The sequence below is a fragment of the Tupaia chinensis genome, unplaced genomic scaffold (assembly GCF_000334495.1).
Source record: "Tupaia chinensis unplaced genomic scaffold, TupChi_1.0 Scaffold143836_2, whole genome shotgun sequence".
NCBI classification, from domain to species: domain Eukaryota; kingdom Metazoa; phylum Chordata; class Mammalia; order Scandentia; family Tupaiidae; genus Tupaia; species Tupaia belangeri.
This window is the reverse complement of record NW_006203687.1, coordinates 925,109-932,142: the sequence shown is the minus strand read 5'-3', so window position 1 is coordinate 932,142 and position 7,034 is coordinate 925,109. Positions and strand designations below refer to the sequence as shown.

Below are 7,034 nucleotides of genomic sequence, written 5' to 3'. Positions count from 1 at the left end.
CAGGAATGAGCAGAGGGGAGAGATCTGGTTACCTGCCAGTCCTGGTCCCGTGCCTACATCAGACCCAGCATCATCACTACCTAAGCTGTGATTCCCCTTGTTCAGCTTTAGGTGGTTTATGTTTCTTGCAACCAAAAGAATCCGAACCCACACGTGATAGCATGCACTAGAAAACATAAGATCCTTTGCCAGTATTTATTTAGCTCCTCTGTATTTCCTGTGACAGAGTCTAGGGTAAGCAGACCTCATACTCTTGTCTCCCACCCCAGGGCTTCTCTTAGCTGCAAGACACCTGGAATTGGCTTGTCCTCCAGGACACTCAGAATGCAGAGGAATTTGTGCTGAGGAAGGAAACTACTGACCAATAGGAGCAGGAGCACAGGACACATCCTCCCTTCTGAAGCAGGCCAGCGGTGCAGCAGGACGCAGCCATTTTGAAATTAAGAAAGACTTCTAATGAAACAATTTGACCAAGTGCTGAGGACCATGGGGAGGTCTGGGTCAAACAGACCATGGGGCGGTCCATTTGCGGAATGGCCAGATGAGAAACCAGGAGTGGGTATTTGAAAGAATCAGGATAATTACCCAAGGGAAAGCAATTGACCCTGATCGATTGTAGAGAGGACACAGGCCATGCTTGTGACCACAAATACTGAGAACATGCTGAGCTTTCCAAGACAGTGGTGGCACTTGCTGACTGCTTCCCTGTAACCGGTTACAGAAATAAACTCCTTTCTCCTCCAGACTCTGCCTCTCATTTTGTTTATCTCAGGAAGAGACAGACTTAGCTCCCCAGTAGTACTTCTGTCCCCCTCCTAGTCCACCCTAGGTGTGCACAGCCTTATGGCAGATCACCTCACTAAGTCGCTACCCGGAAGCAGCCAGCGGAATAGCAAACCTTCATTGATTCTTCCCCCTTCTTCTGATCTCTACTAGCCCCTCACTCCCCCTTCCCTGAGGTTGTTCTCCAAATAAATAAATAGCACAATCCTTGCTGCAGGTTCTGCTTTTTACAGAACTCATTTGATGATATTCTCAATTTAAATTAGGTAGACTTAAGGACCAGCAGTTAGCGTAATGGCTATGTCGCTGGACTCCCATGTAGTCGACCACAGTTTGCGTCCCGGACCCGGTGGCTTAAACTCACGCCGGGCACGTGAGCATGCATACCCAAGATCCCGAGAGGAGAATGGAGGAGAAGGGATTGCAGCGTGGCCATCCCCCCTGGGGGGTGATTTCTCACTTTCTGTCTCTCTGTCTCTCTCTGTCTGGCGAGCGCACACGCCCTATAGCAAAAACCTCTTCAAAAAAAAAAAAATTAGGTAGACTTAGAAGCTGAATGTGGTAGAGATGAAAAGTCCTGACTTGTTTTCTTCTTGGTAATAGAAAATGCAATACACAAAGGGTTTTCAAAAAATTTATGGAAATATGTATCATGCAAAAACTGTGCATGGGGTCTGGCAGGTGGCATGGTGGCTGAGGCACTGGACTCCCACAGGGCCAACCACAGTCCAATTCCCAGACCTGGTGGCTTCCTCTCTCACTTTCTCTCTCTCTAGTGAGCACACACACTCTATACCAATTTTTAAAATAATAATAAACTAATTATTATTTTTAAATTAAATTTAAAAAGAAAACTGTGTATGGATTTCAATATTTTTGTCCCAAAATAAACTTATTCTTTAATTCCAGTTTTCAAAAAACCTCTGGAGTCTCCTCATTTATTGAAGTAACTGAAGCACAAGCCATGAAATAACAATATTCCTCTAATTTCTCACGTAAGAGAATAAGATTTCTCACCAAATAAGGAAAGGTCAATCCCTCACTGTTCACCAAATACAAGAGACTTAAATAAGATGCTGCAATGGGACTCCTTAAGTAATGCTTACTTTTGCCTAGAGAAAAATGAACACAGAGTGGAAAACTATACAAAATTGTCACATAGAAACCAAAGCCCCGAAAGGACCAAATTCAAAGACGCCACACCGTGGGAAGCCACTAGGTGGTGAGCTTTAACCATCTGTTGAATTTTTTGCCTATTTACACATTCTGGGCAGGGCTGCCTCTACTCTGATTTTGATCTGTAACTATTTGCTATTTTGGCAAACTGAATTTTATTTACTATACTATGATATGACAATTTAAGAAATTTCAAAACTCAAAAGTCAAAAATATTTTATGACAGATAAAATAAAAGTGGGATGAATTCCCATCGTAGAGATTGTTCCACTGGTCCTTGAGCACATGAAGGGGGCTACCACTGCACCTCCGGTCTGCTGGCCTTGAGAAGGAGGCATTTGTGTTTCCTAATGCCTTGGTGAAGTCTTTGGTTCTACTGTACTTTAATTGTAAGGGTGTGAACGTTTGCTGTTTAAACAAGGTGTTTTGACAACCACAGAATCTCCCAGAACAGCATTTCTAGAAGCCAGGGCAGAAATAGAGGCTGTGTAGAGAGCAGGGCGACGGGGGAAGGGCCATGGGGAGCTGCCCACAGGATGGGAAAGAGATGAGATAAAAGATAGTGATATTGTGATAACAACTGGGGGGAGGGGGTTCAGAATTATTGTCAAGAAATGCTTTATAACAAGAACTTTGCAGGTTCACAATAAAAGATCCATAAAATAACTTACTGTGGAGCCATGCAGTAGAATTCACCCAGCCACTGAGAACTGAAAACTGTGCATGCCAGGCGCATGTGTGTGCATGCCCACAATGGTCAAAGTGAAGAATGGAGGAGAAGGGATTGCAGCACAGCCATCCCCCCCCCTCCCCGCAGGGAGTGATTTCTCACTTTCCCTCTCTGTCTCTCTGTGAAAAGCTCAGGCATCCTATGGCAAATTTTAAAAAAGAAAAAGAAAAAATCTAAAAAGAAAAAAAAAGAATTAAGAATTGTGTTGAAAGGCTAGTGGTAGCAAAGTGGTAACACAATCAGACCTGCCTGCGAAGATCCCGGATGGTGCCTGGGGCCTCCCTCGGTAGGGCCCAGGCAAGGCCATTATCTGGGCTGTCTGAAACTAGGGGTGGATTGTAGCATGGGGAGCGTTTGGGGTCTCTCTCTCTCAATCTCTCTCTCTCTCTCTCTCAATCTCTCTCTCTCTCTCAATCTCTCACTCTCATGGAAATAAAGAATAAACAAACATACTGAAAAAATTGTGTTGAAGAAGAAGCATTTTAGTAAAATTGAACATGTTGTGTGATACTTTGTAAAATGTAGAGGAAAAATCAGGTCCTAAAAGAATATGATCAAATTTTTACAAAAGTTTTACAAATAAAATTGGCCTTGGGTGCAAATTTGTGGGGAAAAAGCAAGACCATTCATAGAGATTACTTCCATGATGAAGAGGTAGGCTTACCGATCGTTTTATGTTCTTGCCTGACTGTATTTCCTTGACTGACTTCTGTCTTTATTTTTGCATTTCATTTTTATTATTAGCATGACTCTACACCAGGCTCCGTTTCCAGTACTTCATAAGTATCAACTCACTTAATCCTCACAACACGCCTGGAAAGGCGGTACTGCTACTATCCCCATCGTCATAAATCAAAATATTGAAACACAGAGAGGTTACGTTATCTATTCAAACACACACAGCTAGCAAGTGGTGGGGCCAGGATTCAGACCCAAGAAGTCTGGCTCCAGATTCTAATAAGAAAAAAAAAGAAAGAGAGAGAGAAAGAGAGAGAGAGAGCATAACGACAAAGGAAAGCAGGAAAGAGGAAAGAGGTAGATGCTTTGGGCCACAGAAGAATACAATTTTCATTTAATACTTTAAAAAGTTATTTAATGCCTCGAATACTTTAATCTCAAAGGAAATATGGGTTTTTGAAAAGGAGAAAAACTGGAAAATGAATAACAAATACCAAAACATTTAACCTTAAATAAATAAACTGTAAAGATACAGAAACATGCAAATGAAATCTCTTAAATAAGAGGCAGTTCTTTTTGTATGTGTGCTGTTGAAATATTTCCTGCTGGCAGCTTCCCCTCTGGAGCCTCATGGGTGTCAAGGGGCTGGATTTCCACCTTTGCAGGCTACGGGCTCAGCTTTGCTGTTTTGCCTCTCCAAAGCATGTCTCAGCCTGACTGCTATGACAGCCAGCATTTTTTAAACTAAGTACAAGAAAACCACGTTGTAAAAAAAGGGAAAGGGGATAATGCCCAAGCTGAAAGTACAGCAACCTTTAACTATCAAGCTGCACTATTTAAAAGTTTCTTTTCTTCAAGACCCAAGGCTGAAAGTGAACCCACTGAGTCTGTGTCTACAGCAGAAAGCCCCCAGCTGCTGCAGCCAGAGGGCTGCTCTGCCTAGCTGTGTGGACAGGGAAATGGCCTCTGAGTTAGTCCCTTCTGACTAGATGCATGCTCTTCAGGTAGACCTAGACCAAGAGGCTAAGAGTGGGAGGTTGGGGGAGAAGGAAGAAAGATCAGGAAGCTTCTGGAGGAAGGAGGAATGACAAAAGAAAGGAGAAAGCCAAGACAGCAAAGAGAAGGGAGGAGAGTTGGGGGAGCTCCTCATGGTTCTACCACTGGGGTTTGCATGTAGACACAAATACATCTTGCATATTCATGAAGTCTGAAAAAGAGGAAGAGAACTACTTTTCCTCTGTCCCCCAGCACAGACTTCAGGCAAAAATCTCCATCTGCAAAGAGGTAAATATGCCTTCATCTCTTGGACACATGGCCAGGATTAACTGTGTAAGGAAGTTTGAGAGTCATCTGTAACAAGCATTAAGCAAATTCTTATGATCAGGGCAGTATCTTCCCCTGCACAACGCAGGAGCCGCCGACTTTGCACACAGTAACCACCACTTAAATTAAGCAAGTGCTGCATGAGACACAAGGACCCCAACCTGGAGCTGGGCAAGTAGCTTCCCAAACTCACTGAGGATGAGACAAACGTTCATTCCTCCCATTTAGCTCCTCTACTTCCATTAAACAGATTTCTTTTAAGCAGCCAAGTTAGATTGTTTGAACGTAGTATTATCCATGTGATTGCAAAAGCGAAACCTGGTTCTTCAAAACCTTCGATTCTGCCTGAACAGATGGATGACCCTCCTCCCCTCCTCTGCAAGCATTCCAGCTCACCATGTGTTTTAGACCCCAACCAATAAGCCCACCATAGCCCCAGATTACCCACAAAATTGCACGTCACCAAGAAGAAATTCAGAGGACAGTGAGAATGAGATCTCCTTTTCTGAATTTTTTGTATCGGGAGAGGAGAAGGAAAAACCATCCCCACCTCCAATGGGGCGCAGTCATGCCACCATCCCTTTTCCTCCACTTCTCCATTTGTCAGGTTGTGGGCCCCATGCACACACATGGCCAGTATGTTTCTCAAGCCACGGGAGCCAGGACTCGAGCTGCACAGTCAGCCCTGTGGGATCTGGCTCCCTCAAGCACAGAACCACAGAGCCAGCCCACCATCTTTTTAAAAAATTATTCACACCTAATTTTTGCTCTTTAGCTTTTGCCCAAATGTATAAAAAAAATTTTAACATGACTTTTTTGCACTTACTAATTTACTGGCAATGTGTTGGGCCCTATTTATTTCATCTTGGTGCCAATGGCCTAGAAACATGACTTTAAAAGTCTATTTTAAGAAAGTCCACTGCAAGAATGCATTGTCATGGCCAGGGGATTCCCTTATAATGGAGCAATCCTATGTAACATATTTAATAACTGTCTACTTATTGGTAGTCTACTCTCATCTAATGCTATTATTTCCCAATACTAAAAAGAAGCCAAGAAGCTAAAAATACATTAGCCATTTTTTAAATCTTTATAATAAGTTTTAAAATATCAGCTATTAGCAGTGGGTGTCTATTTGCATACAAGTTTCCAAGACATAATTAAAAGTCCCAAGGTGAAGCTTAATCAGCCTCTCCCCTCTTAAACTGATCATCACCACTGAGACTACTCGGCGATGACCCAGTTACTTCTTCAGATGCCTTAATTAGTCTCAGAAACACCAAAGCTCTTTTTTGAGAAGTGGAAATCTATTTCTGTTATTCATTAACACCATTCGAGCATATTCTACAGCTCTTAGGTATAGGCCAGGAAGGGGCCATGGGGAGTCACCGACACAGGGCCTGGCTGATTTCTCAATGGAGAGCCAGTGGGAGCCCATCTAGACAGGCTTAGCCTTAGCGTGAGGAATGCAGAGCTCTAACAAGGACAGCATTGGGCTCCAAAGCCATTATGAAGTTAATGAACAAATGCAATCAGGGTGCAGATGCTGCCACACATTCAGAAAGAAGTTAAATACTCCGTTTTTATTACTCCCTCTAAATTTCCTTGTTAAGCAAGTGGAACATATTTAAATGAAGCAATGGGAGGGGGTTCTCATTTTTAAGTTTCTAGGTCTATACGAGCCTGAAAAACGTGTGCTCACTGAAGGTTCTGAGATTGATGTTCTCAACCAAAAGAAAATCAAATAACCCACCCACTATACTGTCAACTGTAAATGTAACAACATATAGATTATGTAGAGTTTAGAGTCCTGAAAAAGTCATTCAGTTAACAAGCGTCTTTGACTGCCTCAGCACCCGGCTAGACATGCACAGAGGTGGTTTCACTAATAGTATAGAGAGCACAAATAAAATGAGTCCGAGAGTCCATCTTCAAAAACAGCTTTTAAAGCAGAACCATGGCTATAAAGAGGTTTGCTGCATGGGTGGTTCCGGCATCAGCTTGCTAATCTCCTGTCATGCCCCACACAGTGACATACCCAGAAGTCAGCTGTGCTCCTGGCCTCCTGAGATCCAGAGTATCTGGCCTGAGCCCCCAGTTCCTGCCCTCCCCAAGACTTCAGCAGATCCACAAGAGGGTGAAGGCCTCAAGGTCACCTGCAGCTCCACCCTTCTTCCTCTGGGGGTGCCCAGTGTGCAACACGGCCGATGGCTGAAGTTGCAGGAAATGGCGATGTGTGTTGGGAAGAAGCAGACCTCCCCAGATGTAGGACGGGGTAAAGGACAGCTAAGTGATCTTGGTGTCCCGTCCCCCCCCCCCCCCCCACCCCAACCACCACACAGCA

General features: G+C 43.7%; 1 protein-coding gene across 1 annotated transcript in view; it reads right to left on the bottom strand.

Moving 5' to 3' along the window:
• The window catches only part of DNAH5 (dynein axonemal heavy chain 5), a 306,494-nt gene that overhangs the window by 299,124 nt on the left and 336 nt on the right, over window positions 1-7,034 (bottom strand). The window lies entirely within an intron of this gene.